The following is a 16008-nucleotide window of genomic DNA, read 5'->3' as shown; positions in this document are numbered from 1 at the left end:
GAGCGCCGCCTCTTTTTTTGTCGGAGCGTTTGGTGGGGTTTCTCGCATTGGCTCTTCCGAGGCCCGGTTGCCACCCTGGCGCGCACGAAGTCGGAAGTAGGGTTAATTGCCCGGGTGCGCACCTTTGCCAGGGTGGCACCTTACCTGGGCTGCGCACCAGGGCGGGCTCAAGATGGCACGCGCGTTCCGTTTTTTTCACTATCTTTCAAAACGGAAATTTTAAAATCTCCTTTTTTTTTTGCCTTTTCTGGAAATTAGTGAAGGCAGCGCATCAAAGGTGCGCACCTCGCTGCCCACCTTGGTGTGCTCTGAGGTGCGCACCCGGAAGCGCTACGAAGTGTGCTCCAAGGTGCGGCGTGCACGTTGTCGGAGCCCGGTTTGCCCCGGGTGCGCACCTCGCCTGCACCTTGGCCGGGGTGGGCACCTTGGCTGGGTTTGCCCAGGGTGCGCTCCGAAGCGGGGTTACTGGAGCGCCCCCTCTTTTTTTGTCAGAGAGTTTGGTGGGGTTTCTCGCATTGGCTCTTCCCAGGCCCGGTTGTTGGGTGCGCTCCCACCCTGGCGCGCGCGAAGTTGGAAGTTGGGTTAATTGCCCGGGCGCGCACCTTCGCCAGGGTGGGCACCTTGGTGCGCAAACCTTGGCTGGGCTGCGCACCAGGGCGGGCTCAAGATGGCACCAGCATTCCCTTTTTCTCACTATCTTTCAAAACGGAAATTTTAAAATCTCGTTTTTTTTTTGCCTTTTATGGAAATTAGTGAAGGCATCGCATCAAAGGTGCGCACCTCGCTGCCCACCTTGGTGTGCTCCGAGGTGCCCACCACGGTGCGCAACGCCGGTGCGAACCCGGGAGCGCCCCGATGTGTGCTCCAAGGTGCGGCGTGCACGAAGTCGGACCCCGGTTTGCCCCGGGTGCGCACCTCGCGTGCACCTTGGTGCGCACACCTTGGCTGGGTTGCGCGGCCTGGTGGGCACCATGGTGCGCACCAAGGAGCGCTCCGAAGTGTGCTCCAAGGTGCGGCGTGCACGAAGTCGGAGCCCGGTTTGCCCCGGGTGCGCACCTTCGCCGCGGTGGGCACCATGGCGTGCACGAAGTCGGAGCCCGGTTTGCCCCGGGTGCGCACCTCGCGTGCACCTTCGCCGGGGTGGGCACCTCGGCTGGGTTGCGCGCCCTGGTGCGCACCAAGGAGCGCTCTGAAGTGTGCTCCAAGGTGCGGCGTGCACGAAGTCGGAGCCCGGTTTGCCCCGGGTGTGCACCTCGCGTGCACCTTCGCTGCGGTGGGCACCTTGGCTGGGTTGCGCGCCTTGGTGGGCACCATGCAGTGCACGAAGTCGGAGCCCGGTTTGCCCCGGGCGCGCACCTCCGCCAGGGTGGGCACCTTGGTGCGCACAACTTGCCTGGGCTGCGCACCAGGAAGGGCTCAAGATGGCACCCGCGTTCCGTTTTTTTCACTATCTTTCAGAACGGAAATTTTAAAATATCGTTTTTTTTTGCCTTTTCTGGAAATTAGTGAAGGCAGCGCATCAAAGGTGCGCAACGCTGGTGCGAACCTGGGAGCGCTCCGATGTGTGCTCCAAGGTGCGGCGTGCACGAAGTCGGACCCCGGTTTGCCCCGGGTGCGCACCTCGCGTGCACCTTGGTGCGCACACCTTGGCTGGGTTGCGCGCCCTGGTGGGCACCATGGTGCGCACCAAGGAGCGCTCCGAAGTGTGCTCCAAGGTGCGGCGTGCACGAAGTCGGAGCCCGGTTTGCCCCGGGTGCGCACCTCGCGTGCACCTTCGCCGCGGTGGGCACCATGGCGTGCACGAAGTCGGAGCCCGGTTTGCCCCGGGTGCGCACCTCGCGTGCACCTTCGCCGGGGTGGGCACCTTAGTGTGCAGACCTTGGCTGGGTTGCGCGCCCTGGTGGGCACCATGGTGCGCACCAAGGAGCGCTCCGAAGTGTGCTCCAAGGTGCGGCCTGCACGAAGTCGGAGCCCGGTTTGCCCCGGGTGTGCACCTCGGGTGGGCACCTTGGTGCGCATGCCTTGCCTGGGCTGCGCACCAGGGCGGGCTCAAGATGGCACCCGCGTTCCTTTTTTTTCACTATCTTTCAAAACGGAAATTTTAAAATCTCATTTTTTTTTGCCTTTTTCTGGAAATTAGTGAAGGCAGCGCATCAAAGGTGCGCACCTCGCTGCCCACCACGGTGCGCAACGCCGGTGGGCACCCGGGAGTGCTTCGAAGTGTGCTCCAAGGTGCTGCGTGCACGTTGTCGGAGCCCGGTTTGCCCCGGGTGCGCACCTCGCGTGCACCTTCGTCGGGGTGGGCACCTTGGCTGGGTTTGCCCCGGCTGCGCTCCGAAGCGGGGTTATTGGAGCGCCGCCTCTTTTTTTGTCGGAGCGTTTGGTGGGGTTTCTCGCATTGGCTCTTCCGAGGCCCGGTTGCCACCCTGGCGCGCACGAAGTCGGAAGTAGGGTTAATTGCCCGGGTGCGCACCTTTGCCAGGGTGGGCACCTTACCTGGGCTGCGCACCAGGGCGGGCTCAAGATGGCACGCGCGTTCCGTTTTTTTCACTATCTTTCAAAACGGAAATTTTAAAATCTCCTTTTTTTTTTGCCTTTTCTGGAAATTAGTGAAGGCAGCGCATAAAAGGTGCGCACCTCGCTGCCCACCTTGGTGTGCTCTGAGGTGCGCACCCGGGAGCGCTACGAAGTGTGCTCCAAGGTGCGGCGTGCACGTTGTCGGAGCCCGGTTTGCCCCGGGTGCGCACCTCGCCTGCACCTTGGCCGGGGTGGGCACCTTGGCTGGGTTTGCCCAGGGTGCGCTCCGAAGCGGGGTTACTGGAGCGCCCCCTCTTTTTTTGTCAGAGCGTTTGGTGGGGTTTCTCGCATTGGCTCTTCCCAGGCCCGGTTGTTGGGTGCGCTCCCACCCTGGCGCGCGCGAAGTTGGAAGTTGGGTTAATTGCCCGGGCGCGCACCTTCGCCAGGGTGGGCACCTTGGTGCGCACACCTTGGCTGGGCTGCGCACCAGGGCGGGCTCAAGATGGCACCAGCATTCCCTTTTTCTCACTATCTTTCAAAACGGAAATTTTAAAATCTCGTTTTTTTTTTGCCTTTTATGGAAATTAGTGAAGGCATCGCATCAAAGGTGCGCACCTCGCTGCCCACCTTGGTGTGCTCCGAGGTGCCCACCACGGTGCGCAACGCCGGTGCGAACCCGGGAGCGCCCCGATGTGTGCTCCAAGGTGCGGCGTGCACGAAGTCGGACCCCGGTTTGCCCCGGGTGCGCACCTCGCGTGCACCTTGGTGCGCACACCTTGGCTGGGTTGCGCGGCCTGGTGGGCACCATGGTGCGCACCAAGGAGCGCTCCGAAGTGTGCTCCAAGGTGCGGCGTGCACGAAGTCGGAGCCCGGTTTGCCCCGGGTACGCACCTCGCGTGCACCTTCGCCGGGGTGGGCACCTCGGCTGGGTTGCGCGCCCTGGTGCGCACCAAGGAGCGCTCCGAAGTGTGCTCCAAGGTGCGGCGTGCACGAAGTCGGAGCCCGGTTTGCCCCGGGTGCGCACCTTCGCCGCGGTGCGCACCATGGCGTGCACGAAGTCGGAGCCCGGTTTGCCCCGGGTGCGCACCTCGCGTGCACCTTCGGCGGGGTTGCGCGCCCTGGTGGGCACCATGGTGCGCACCAAGGAGCGCTCCGAAGTGTGCTCCAAGGTGCGGCGTGCACGAAGTCGGAGCCCGGTTTGCCCCGGGTGCGCACCTCGCGTGCACCTTCGGCGGGGTTGCGCGCCCTGGTGGGCACCATGGTGCGCACCAAGGAGCGCTCCGAAGTGTGCTCCAAGGTGCGGCGTGCACGAAGTCGGAGCCCGGTTTGCCCCGGGTGCGCACCTCGCGTGCACCTTCGCCGCGGTGGGCACCATGGCGTGCACGAAGTCGGAGCCCGGTTTGCCCCGGGTGCGCACCTCGCGTGCACCTTCGCCGGGGTGGGCACCTCGGCTGGGTTGCGCGCCCTGGTGCGCACCAAGGAGCGCTCCGAAGTGTGCTCCAAGGTGCGGCGTGCACGAAGTCGGAGCCCGGTTTGCCCCGGGTGCGCACCTCGCGTGCACCTTCGCCAGGGTGGGCACCTCGGTGCGCACACCTTCTCAATGTTTTCTTGCCTTTTCTGGAAATTGGTGAAGGCAGCGCATCAAAGGTGCGCACCTCGGTGTGCTCCGAGGTGCGAACCCGAGAGCGCTCCGAGGTGCCCACGAAGTCGAAAGTCGGGTTAATTGCATTGTTTTCCCCGGGTGCGCTCCGAGGTGCGCAACATCGGCGCGCACCAAGGAGGGCTCCGAAGTGTGCTCCAAGGTGCGCACGATGGCGTGCACCTCTGGTGCGCACGATTCGGAGCTCGGTTTGACCGGGGTGCGCACACCTTGGCTGGGTTGCGCACCTTTTGTGCGCTCCAAGGTGCGCACGAAGTCGGAGCTCGGTTTGCCCCGGGTGCGCACCTTCGCCAGGGTGCGCACCTTGATGCGCACGCCTTGGCTGGGCTGCGCACCTTGGTGGGCGCCATGGTGCGCACCTTTCGTGCGCTCCAAGGTGCGCACGAAGTCGGAGCTCGGTTTGCCCCGGGTGCGCACCTTGGTGGGCGCCATGGTGCACTCCGAGGTGCCCAAGATTGGTGCGCACCAAGGAGCGCTCCGAAGTGCGCTCCAAGGTGCGCGCGAAGTCGAAAGTTGGGTTAATTGTCCGGTTTGCCTCGGGTGCGCACCTTGCGTGCACCTTCGCCAGGGTGGGCGCCTTGGTGCGCACACCTTGGCTGGGCTGCGCACACCTTGGCACCCGCGTTTCCTTCATTTTAAATTTTTTTTTTTTACAATCTCTCAAGTGGGAAATTCTATAATCTCAACTTTTTTTGCCTTTTTAGGAAACTTTTGAATGGAGCGCATCATTGGTGCGCTCCGAAGTGTGCTCCAAAGCTCTCTCCAGCTGCGTGCACCTGCCCCGGCCGCGCACCCGGCCCTGCCCAGCTTCGCTCACCTGTCCCGGGCGTCTGGTGCGGAACCTTAGAGTAAGAAACATCACCGTGCACCTTGGCCAACGTGCGCGACTCGACCGAGCGCGCACTGGCCGAGGTGCACACCGATTTCACCTGGGTGCGCGCGCAGCACCTCGGGCGCACCGGGGTGCGCGCACAACGCCCGGGTTGCACCGTGGCCTGTGTGCTCGGGGCGCCTCGGGTGCGCGCTCGGTGTCGCCCCCGCGCGCGCGGTAGTGCGGGCAGCGCACCCCGGCCCGGCCCGGCCCCGACGAGAACGCAAACGGGCAAAAGGTTTATTCAAATAGCATTGCGACGCCCGGCGAAAAACTAAAAAAGGGTGCAACACCGGGACTTCCCGGGAGGTCACCCATCCCAGTACTACTCCGGCCCAAGCGCGCTTAACTGCGGAGTTCTGATGGGATCCGGTGCACTAACGCTGGTATGATCGCACCCGTTATGAGCTTGTCGCAGTGTGTACTTAGCAAACCGCGACCCACGTGCGAATCCACCCCGGCCACCCACCCCCGTCGAGGTGCACACCCTCCCTCGCGAAGTGCGCCCCGTTCGCCAAGTGTGAGCCCTGCCCGGGTGCGCGCACCTTGCTAGGGCGTCGGGTGTGCACCCGGCCCGGCCTACGTGCGTGCACCTGGAGGGGGCGTCGTGTGCGTGCAGTGTCCCGTCTGCAACGCGGTGCCCACACACCACCTCGGGCGCAACGACCTGCGCTCACATGTGGGCCGAGTGCACCTTGGTGCATGTTCGGGGCGCCTCGGGTGCACGCTCGATCTTGCCCCGGTGCACCAAGGCGCTCGGTTTGCCCCGGGTGCGCACTTGGTGCAAGGTGGGCACCCAAAATAGGGATCAAGCACCAAAACACAAGTTTCGGGATGCAAAATGGGACCCAAGGACCACAAATGCGTTCCAAGACCCATGATGGGTCCACGAGAACAAAAATGTGTTCCGAGACTTAATAAACAAATATTGGGTTTTAGGAGAAGAAACATGCTCTGATGCCCAAAACGAGAATCGACCCCGAAAAGGCCACAGGCCAAAAGTGGGATGCGAGACAAAAAAAAATGGGACCCGAGGACCAAAATTGGGTTCCCAGGTCGAAGACAGGGCAACCGGACAAGAAACGACCTCTAAGGCTCGAAATGAGTCCCGACGACTAAAACTTGACAAGAAGCACCCATCAGGCACCCAACTCGACACCCATGGGATGCCGACCCACCCGGGCTTCCACCTAGCACACCTTGGCACCCACCCACCCTCGCACCCAACCTCGCACCCAACTTAGCACCTTTGAACCCACATTGGCACTCACCCTGACCCTGGCACCTTGGAACCCACATTGGCACTCACCTTGACCCTGGCACCCACCTTTGCACTCACCTTGGGACCCACCCTGGCTCCCACCTCGGCACCCACCCAGACACCCACCTTGGTTCCTTGGCACCCACCTTGGATCCTTGGCACCCACCCCGACACCCACCTTGGCACGCAACTTGGCTACTTGCCACCCACCTTGGCTCCTTGACGCCCACCCCGACAACCACCCCGTGACCTACCCTGGCTAGGGTTGGTGCACACCCACCCTGGTGCCCACCTTGGCACCCACCCTATGACCCACCTTGGCACGCACCTTAGTACCCACCCCGTTACCCACCCTAGGACCCACCCCGTGACCCACCTTGGCCAGGGTGGGTGCCTTGGTGCGCACAACTTGCCTGGGCTGCACACCAGGGCGGGCTCAAGATGGCACCCGCGTTCCGTTTTTTTCACTATCTTTCAAAACGGAAATTTTAAAATCTCATTTTTTTCTTTTTTTTGCCTTTTCTGGAAATTAGTGAAGGCAGCGCATCAAAGGTGCGCAATGCTGGTGCGAACCCGGGAGCGCTCCGATGTGTGCTCCAAGGTGCGGCGTGCACGAAGTCCGAGCCCGGTTTGCCCCGGGTGCGCACCTCGCGTGCACCTTCGCCGGGGTGAGCACCTTGGCTGGGTTGCGCGCCCTGGTGCGTACCAAGGAGCGCTCTGAAGTGTGCTCCAAGGTGCGGCGTGCACGAAGTCGGAGCCCGGTTTGCCCCGGGTGTGCACCTCGGGTGCGCACCTCGCGTGCACCTTCGCTGCGGTGGGCACCTTGGCTGGGTTGCGCGCCTTGGTGGGCACCATGCAGTGCACGAAGTCGGAGCCCGGTTTGCCCCGGGCGCGCACCTCCGCCAGGGTGGGCACCTTGGTGCGCACAACTTGCCTGGGCTGCGCATCAGGAAGGGCTCAAGATGGCACCCGCGTTCCGTTTTTTTCACTATCTTTCAGAACGGAAATTTTAAAATATCGTTTTTTTTTGCCTTTTCTGGAAATTAGTGAAGGCAGCGCATCAAAGGTGCGCAACGCTGGTGCGAACCTGGGAGCGCTCCGATGTGTGCTCCAAGGTGCGGCGTGCACGAAGTCGGAGCCCGGTTTGCCTCGGGTGCGCCCTGGTGGGCACCATGGTGCGCACCAAGGAGCGCTCCGAAGTGTGCTCCAAGGTGCGGCCTGCACGAAGTCGGAGCCCGGTTTGCCCCGGGTGTGCACCTCGGGTGGGCACCTTGGTGCGCATGCCTTGCCTGGGCTGCGCACCAGGGCGGGCTCAAGATGGCACCCGCGTTCCTTTTTTTTCACTATCTTTCAAAACGGAAATTTTAAAATCTCATTTTTTTTTGCCTTTTTCTGGAAATTAGTGAAGGCAGCGCATCAAAGGTGCGCACCTCGCTGCCCACCACGGTGCGCAACGCCGGTGGGCACCCGGGAGTGCTTCGAAGTGTGCTCCAAGGTGCTGCGTGCACGTTGTCGGAGCCCGGTTTGCCCCGGGTGCGCACCTCGCGTGCACCTTCGTCGGGGTGGGCACCTTGGCTTGGTTTGCCCCGGCTGCGCTCCGAAGCGGGGTTATTGGAGCGCCGCCTCTTTTTTTGTCGGAGCGTTTGGTGGGGTTTCTCGCATTGGCTCTTCCGAGGCCCGGTTGCCACCCTGGCGCGCACGAAGTCGGAAGTAGGGTTAATTGCCCGGGTGCGCACCTTTGCCAGGGTGGCACCTTACCTGGGCTGCGCACCAGGGCGGGCTCAAGATGGCACGCGCGTTCCGTTTTTTTCACTATCTTTCAAAACGGAAATTTTAAAATCTCCTTTTTTTTTTGCCTTTTCTGGAAATTAGTGAAGGCAGCGCATCAAAGGTGCGCACCTCGCTGCCCACCTTGGTGTGCTCTGAGGTGCGCACCCGGGAGCGCTACGAAGTGTGCTCCAAGGTGCGGCGTGCACGTTGTCGGAGCCCGGTTTGCCCCGGGTGCGCACCTCGCCTGCACCTTGGCCGGGGTGGGCACCTTGGCTGGGTTTGCCCAGGGTGCGCTCCGAAGCGGGGTTACTGGAGCGCCCCCTCTTTTTTTGTCAGAGAGTTTGGTGGGGTTTCTCGCATTGGCTCTTCCCAGGCCCGGTTGTTGGGTGCGCTCCCACCCTGGCGCGCGCGAAGTTGGAAGTTGGGTTAATTGCCCGGGCGCGCACCTTCGCCAGGGTGGGCACCTTGGTGCACAAACCTTGGCTGGGCTGCGCACCAGGGCGGGCTCAAGATGGCACCAGCATTCCCTTTTTCTCACTATCTTTCAAAACGGAAATTTTAAAATCTCGTTTTTTTTTTGCCTTTTATGGAAATTAGTGAAGGCATCGCATCAAAGGTGCGCACCTCGCTGCCCACCTTGGTGTGCTCCGAGGTGCCCACCACGGTGCGCAACGCCGGTGCGAACCCGGGAGCGCCCCGATGTGTGCTCCAAGGTGCGGCGTGCACGAAGTCGGACCCCGGTTTGCCCCGGGTGCGCACCTCGCGTGCACCTTGGTGCGCACACCTTGGCTGGGTTGCGCGGCCTGGTGGGCACCATGGTGCGCACCAAGGAGCGCTCCGAAGTGTGCTCCAAGGTGCGGCGTGCACGAAGTCGGAGCCCGGTTTGCCCCGGGTGCGCACCTTCGCCGCGGTGGGCACCATGGCGTGCACGAAGTCGGAGCCCGGTTTGCCCCGGGTGCGCACCTCGCGTGCACCTTCGCCGGGGTGGGCACCTCGGCTGGGTTGCGCGCCCTGGTGCGCACCAAGGAGCGCTCTGAAGTGTGCTCCAAGGTGCGGCGTGCACGAAGTCGGAGCCCGGTTTGCCCCGGGTGTGCACCTCGCGTGCACCTTCGCTGCGGTGGGCACCTTGGCTGGGTTGCGCGCCTTGGTGGGCACCATGCAGTGCACGAAGTCGGAGCCCGGTTTGCCCCGGGCGCGCACCTCCGCCAGGGTGGGCACCTTGGTGCGCACAACTTGCCTGGGCTGCGCACCAGGAAGGGCTCAAGATGGCACCCGCGTTCCGTTTTTTTCACTATCTTTCAGAACGGAAATTTTAAAATATCGTTTTTTTTTGCCTTTTCTGGAAATTAGTGAAGGCAGCGCATCAAAGGTGCGCAACGCTGGTGCGAACCTGGGAGCGCTCCGATGTGTGCTCCAAGGTGCGGCGTGCACGAAGTCGGACCCCGGTTTGCCCCGGGTGCGCACCTCGCGTGCACCTTGGTGCGCACACCTTGGCTGGGTTGCGCGCCCTGGTGGGCACCATGGTGCGCACCAAGGAGCGCTCCGAAGTGTGCTCCAAGGTGCGGCGTGCACGAAGTCGGAGCCCGGTTTGCCCCGGGTGCGCACCTCGCGTGCACCTTCGCCGCGGTGGGCACCATGGCGTGCACGAAGTCGGAGCCCGGTTTGCCCCGGGTGCGCACCTCGCGTGCACCTTCGCCGGGGTGGGCACCTTAGTGTGCAGACCTTGGCTGGGTTGCGCGCCCTGGTGGGCACCATGGTGCGCACCAAGGAGCGCTCCGAAGTGTGCTCCAAGGTGCGGCCTGCACGAAGTCGGAGCCCGGTTTGCCCCGGGTGTGCACCTCGGGTGGGCACCTTGGTGCGCATGCCTTGCCTGGGCTGCGCACCAGGGCGGGCTCAAGATGGCACCCGCGTTCCTTTTTTTTCACTATCTTTCAAAACGGAAATTTTAAAATCTCATTTTTTTTTGCCTTTTTCTGGAAATTAGTGAAGGCAGCGCATCAAAGGTGCGCACCTCGCTGCCCACCACGGTGCGCAACGCCGGTGGGCACCCGGGAGTGCTTCGAAGTGTGCTCCAAGGTGCTGCGTGCACGTTGTCGGAGCCCGGTTTGCCCCGGGTGCGCACCTCGCGTGCACCTTCGTCGGGGTGGGCACCTTGGCTGGGTTTGCCCCGGCTGCGCTCCGAAGCGGGGTTATTGGAGCGCCGCCTCTTTTTTTGTCGGAGCGTTTGGTGGGGTTTCTCGCATTGGCTCTTCCGAGGCCCGGTTGCCACCCTGGCGCGCACGAAGTCGGAAGTAGGGTTAATTGCCCGGGTGCGCACCTTTGCCAGGGTGGGCACCTTACCTGGGCTGCGCACCAGGGCGGGCTCAAGATGGCACGCGCGTTCCGTTTTTTTCACTATCTTTCAAAACGGAAATTTTAAAATCTCCTTTTTTTTTTGCCTTTTCTGGAAATTAGTGAAGGCAGCGCATCAAAGGTGCGCACCTCGCTGCCCACCTTGGTGTGCTCTGAGGTGCGCACCCGGGAGCGCTACGAAGTGTGCTCCAAGGTGCGGCGTGCACGTTGTCGGAGCCCGGTTTGCCCCGGGTGCGCACCTCGCCTGCACCTTGGCCGGGGTGGGCACCTTGGCTGGGTTTGCCCAGGGTGCGCTCCGAAGCGGGGTTACTGGAGCGCCCCCTCTTTTTTTGTCAGAGCGTTTGGTGGGGTTTCTCGCATTGGCTCTTCCCAGGCCCGGTTGTTGGGTGCGCTCCCACCCTGGCGCGCGCGAAGTTGGAAGTTGGGTTAATTGCCCGGGCGCGCACCTTCGCCAGGGTGGGCACCTTGGTGCGCACACCTTGGCTGGGCTGCGCACCAGGGCGGGCTCAAGATGGCACCAGCATTCCCTTTTTCTCACTATCTTTCAAAACGGAAATTTTAAAATCTCGTTTTTTTTTTGCCTTTTATGGAAATTAGTGAAGGCATCGCATCAAAGGTGCGCACCTCGCTGCCCACCTTGGTGTGCTCCGAGGTGCCCACCACGGTGCGCAACGCCGGTGCGAACCCGGGAGCGCCCCGATGTGTGCTCCAAGGTGCGGCGTGCACGAAGTCGGACCCCGGTTTGCCCCGGGTGCGCACCTCGCGTGCACCTTGGTGCGCACACCTTGGCTGGGTTGCGCGGCCTGGTGGGCACCATGGTGCGCACCAAGGAGCGCTCCGAAGTGTGCTCCAAGGTGCGGCGTGCACGAAGTCGGAGCCCGGTTTGCCCCGGGTACGCACCTCGCGTGCACCTTCGCCGGGGTGGGCACCTCGGCTGGGTTGCGCGCCCTGGTGCGCACCAAGGAGCGCTCCGAAGTGTGCTCCAAGGTGCGGCGTGCACGAAGTCGGAGCCCGGTTTGCCCCGGGTGCGCACCTTCGCCGCGGTGCGCACCATGGCGTGCACGAAGTCGGAGCCCGGTTTGCCCCGGGTGCGCACCTCGCGTGCACCTTCGGCGGGGTTGCGCGCCCTGGTGGGCACCATGGTGCGCACCAAGGAGCGCTCCGAAGTGTGCTCCAAGGTGCGGCGTGCACGAAGTCGGAGCCCGGTTTGCCCCGGGTGCGCACCTCGCGTGCACCTTCGGCGGGGTTGCGCGCCCTGGTGGGCACCATGGTGCGCACCAAGGAGCGCTCCGAAGTGTGCTCCAAGGTGCGGCGTGCACGAAGTCGGAGCCCGGTTTGCCCCGGGTGCGCACCTCGCGTGCACCTTCGCCGCGGTGGGCACCATGGCGTGCACGAAGTCGGAGCCCGGTTTGCCCCGGGTGCGCACCTCGCGTGCACCTTCGCCGGGGTGGGCACCTCGGCTGGGTTGCGCGCCCTGGTGCGCACCAAGGAGCGCTCCGAAGTGTGCTCCAAGGTGCGGCGTGCACGAAGTCGGAGCCCGGTTTGCCCCGGGTGCGCACCTCGCGTGCACCTTCGCCAGGGTGGGCACCTCGGTGCGCACACCTTCTCAATGTTTTCTTGCCTTTTCTGGAAATTGGTGAAGGCAGCGCATCAAAGGTGCGCACCTCGGTGTGCTCCGAGGTGCGAACCCGAGAGCGCTCCGAGGTGCCCACGAAGTCGAAAGTCGGGTTAATTGCATTGTTTTCCCCGGGTGCGCTCCGAGGTGCGCAACATCGGCGCGCACCAAGGAGGGCTCCGAAGTGTGCTCCAAGGTGCGCACGATGGCGTGCACCTCTGGTGCGCACGATTCGGAGCTCGGTTTGACCGGGGTGCGCACACCTTGGCTGGGTTGCGCACCTTTTGTGCGCTCCAAGGTGCGCACGAAGTCGGAGCTCGGTTTGCCCCGGGTGCGCACCTTCGCCAGGGTGCGCACCTTGATGCGCACGCCTTGGCTGGGCTGCGCACCTTGGTGGGCGCCATGGTGCGCACCTTTCGTGCGCTCCAAGGTGCGCACGAAGTCGGAGCTCGGTTTGCCCCGGGTGCGCACCTTGGTGGGCGCCATGGTGCACTCCGAGGTGCCCAAGATTGGTGCGCACCAAGGAGCGCTCCGAAGTGCGCTCCAAGGTGCGCGCGAAGTCGAAAGTTGGGTTAATTGTCCGGTTTGCCTCGGGTGCGCACCTTGCGTGCACCTTCGCCAGGGTGGGCGCCTTGGTGCGCACACCTTGGCTGGGCTGCGCACACCTTGGCACCCGCGTTTCCTTCATTTTAAATTTTTTTTTTTTACAATCTCTCAAGTGGGAAATTCTATAATCTCAACTTTTTTTGCCTTTTCAGGAAACTTTTGAATGGAGCGCATCATTGGTGCGCTCCGAAGTGTGCTCCAAAGCTCTCTCCAGCTGCGTGCACCTGCCCCGGCCGCGCACCCGGCCCCGCCCAGCTTCGCTCACCTGTCCCGGGCGTCTGGTGCGGAACCTTAGAGTAAGAAACATCACCGTGCACCTTGGCCAACGTGCGCGACTCGACCGAGCGCGCACTGGCCGAGGTGCACACCGATTTCACCTGGGTGCGCGCGCAGCACCTCGGGCGCACCGGGGTGCGCGCACAACGCCCGGGTTGCACCGTGGCCTGTGTGCTCGGGGCGCCTCGGGTGCGCGCTCGGTGTCGCCCCCGCGCGCGCGGTAGTGCGGGCAGCGCACCCCGGCCCGGCCCGGCCCCGACGAGAACGCAAACGGGCAAAAGGTTTATTCAAATAGCATTGCGACGCCCGGCGAAAAACTAAAAAAGGGTGCAACACCGGGACTTCCCGGGAGGTCACCCATCCCAGTACTACTCCGGCCCAAGCGCGCTTAACTGCGGAGTTCTGATGGGATCCGGTGCACTAACGCTGGTATGATCGCACCCGTTATGAGCTTGTCGCAGTGTGTACTTAGCAAACCGCGACCCACGTGCGAATCCACCCCGGCCACCCACCCCCGTCGAGGTGCACACCCTCCCTCGCGAAGTGCGCCCCGTTCGCCAAGTGTGAGCCCTGCCCGGGTGCGCGCACCTTGCTAGGGCGTCGGGTGTGCACCCGGCCCGGCCTACGTGCGTGCACCTGGAGGGGGCGTCGTGTGCGTGCAGTGTCCCGTCTGCAACGCGGTGCCCACACACCACCTCGGGCGCAACGACCTGCGCTCACATGTGGGCCGAGTGCACCTTGGTGCATGTTCGGGGCGCCTCGGGTGCACGCTCGATCTTGCCCCGGTGCACCAAGGCGCTCGGTTTGCCCCGGGTGCGCACTTGGTGCAAGGTGGGCACCCAAAATAGGGATCAAGCACCAAAACACAAGTTTCGGGATGCAAAATGGGACCCAAGGACCACAAATGCGTTCCAAGACCCATGATGGGTCCACGAGAACAAAAATGTGTTCCGAGACTTAATAAACAAATATTGGGTTTTAGGAGAAGAAACATGCTCTGATGCCCAAAACGAGAATCGACCCCGAAAAGGCCACAGGCCAAAAGTGGGATGCGAGACAAAAAAAAATGGGACCCGAGGACCAAAATTGGGTTCCCAGGTCGAAGACAGGGCAACCGGACAAGAAACGACCTCTAAGGCTCGAAATGAGTCCCGACGACTAAAACTTGACAAGAAGCACCCATCAGGCACCCAACTCGACACCCATGGGATGCCGACCCACCCGGGCTTCCACCTAGCACACCTTGGCACCCACCCACCCTCGCACCCAACCTCGCACCCAACTTAGCACCTTTGAACCCACATTGGCACTCACCCTGACCCTGGCACCTTGGAACCCACATTGGCACTCACCTTGACCCTGGCACCCACCTTTGCACTCACCTTGGGACCCACCCTGGCTCCCACCTCGGCACCCACCCAGACACCCACCTTGGTTCCTTGGCACCCACCTTGGATCCTTGGCACCCACCCCGACACCCACCTTGGCACGCAACTTGGCTACTTGCCACCCACCTTGGCTCCTTGACGCCCACCCCGACAACCACCCCGTGACCTACCCTGGCTAGGGTTGGTGCACACCCACCCTGGTGCCCACCTTGGCACCCACCCTATGACCCACCTTGGCACGCACCTTAGTACCCACCCCGTTACCCACCCTAGGACCCACCCCGTGACCCACCTTGGCCAGGGTGGGTGCCTTGGTGCGCACAACTTGCCTGGGCTGCACACCAGGGCGGGCTCAAGATGGCACCCGCGTTCCGTTTTTTTCACTATCTTTCAAAACGGAAATTTTAAAATCTCATTTTTTTCTTTTTTTTGCCTTTTCTGGAAATTAGTGAAGGCAGCGCATCAAAGGTGCGCAATGCTGGTGCGAACCCGGGAGCGCTCCGATGTGTGCTCCAAGGTGCGGCGTGCACGAAGTCCGAGCCCGGTTTGCCCCGGGTGCGCACCTCGCGTGCACCTTCGCCGGGGTGAGCACCTTGGCTGGGTTGCGCGCCCTGGTGCGTACCAAGGAGCGCTCTGAAGTGTGCTCCAAGGTGCGGCGTGCACGAAGTCGGAGCCCGGTTTGCCCCGGGTGTGCACCTCGGGTGCGCACCTCGCGTGCACCTTCGCTGCGGTGGGCACCTTGGCTGGGTTGCGCGCCTTGGTGGGCACCATGCAGTGCACGAAGTCGGAGCCCGGTTTGCCCCGGGCGCGCACCTCCGCCAGGGTGGGCACCTTGGTGCGCACAACTTGCCTGGGCTGCGCATCAGGAAGGGCTCAAGATGGCACCCGCGTTCCGTTTTTTTCACTATCTTTCAGAACGGAAATTTTAAAATATCGTTTTTTTTTGCCTTTTCTGGAAATTAGTGAAGGCAGCGCATCAAAGGTGCGCAACGCTGGTGCGAACCTGGGAGCGCTCCGATGTGTGCTCCAAGGTGCGGCGTGCACGAAGTCGGAGCCCGGTTTGCCTCGGGTGCGCCCTGGTGGGCACCATGGTGCGCACCAAGGAGCGCTCCGAAGTGTGCTCCAAGGTGCGGCCTGCACGAAGTCGGAGCCCGGTTTGCCCCGGGTGTGCACCTCGGGTGGGCACCTTGGTGCGCATGCCTTGCCTGGGCTGCGCACCAGGGCGGGCTCAAGATGGCACCCGCGTTCCTTTTTTTTCACTATCTTTCAAAACGGAAATTTTAAAATCTCATTTTTTTTTGCCTTTTTCTGGAAATTAGTGAAGGCAGCGCATCAAAGGTGCGCACCTCGCTGCCCACCACGGTGCGCAACGCCGGTGGGCACCCGGGAGTGCTTCGAAGTGTGCTCCAAGGTGCTGCGTGCACGTTGTCGGAGCCCGGTTTGCCCCGGGTGCGCACCTCGCGTGCACCTTCGTCGGGGTGGGCACCTTGGCTTGGTTTGCCCCGGCTGCGCTCCGAAGCGGGGTTATTGGAGCGCCGCCTCTTTTTTTGTCGGAGCGTTTGGTGGGGTTTCTCGCATTGGCTCTTCCGAGGCCCGGTTGCCACCCTGGCGCGCACGAAGTCGGAAGTAGGGTTAATTGCCCGGGTGCGCACCTTTGCCAGGGTGGCACCTTACCTGGGCTGCGCACCAGGG

The 16008-nt window shown here is 62.8% G+C and overlaps 2 non-coding genes across 2 annotated transcripts; both read right to left on the bottom strand.

Annotated features, from left to right (window-relative positions):
- Positions 1-5329: 5329 nt before the first annotated feature.
- On the bottom strand, positions 5330-5448 carry LOC131868656 (5S ribosomal RNA). The gene has a single exon (XR_009367103.1). It is a non-coding gene; the product is annotated as a 5S ribosomal RNA (ribosomal RNA).
- A 7804-nt stretch (positions 5449-13252) lies between these two features.
- Positions 13253-13371, bottom strand: LOC131868653 (5S ribosomal RNA). Its single transcript, XR_009367100.1, has one exon. It is a non-coding gene; the product is annotated as a 5S ribosomal RNA (ribosomal RNA).
- Between the last annotated feature and the right edge of the window lie 2637 nt (positions 13372-16008).

Source organism: Cryptomeria japonica, unplaced genomic scaffold (assembly GCF_030272615.1).
Source record: "Cryptomeria japonica unplaced genomic scaffold, Sugi_1.0 HiC_scaffold_211, whole genome shotgun sequence".
Classification (NCBI taxonomy): Eukaryota; Viridiplantae; Streptophyta; class Pinopsida; order Cupressales; family Cupressaceae; genus Cryptomeria; species Cryptomeria japonica.
The sequence above is the reverse complement of the archived record's forward strand: the minus strand, read 5'-3'. Positions and strand labels throughout refer to the sequence as shown.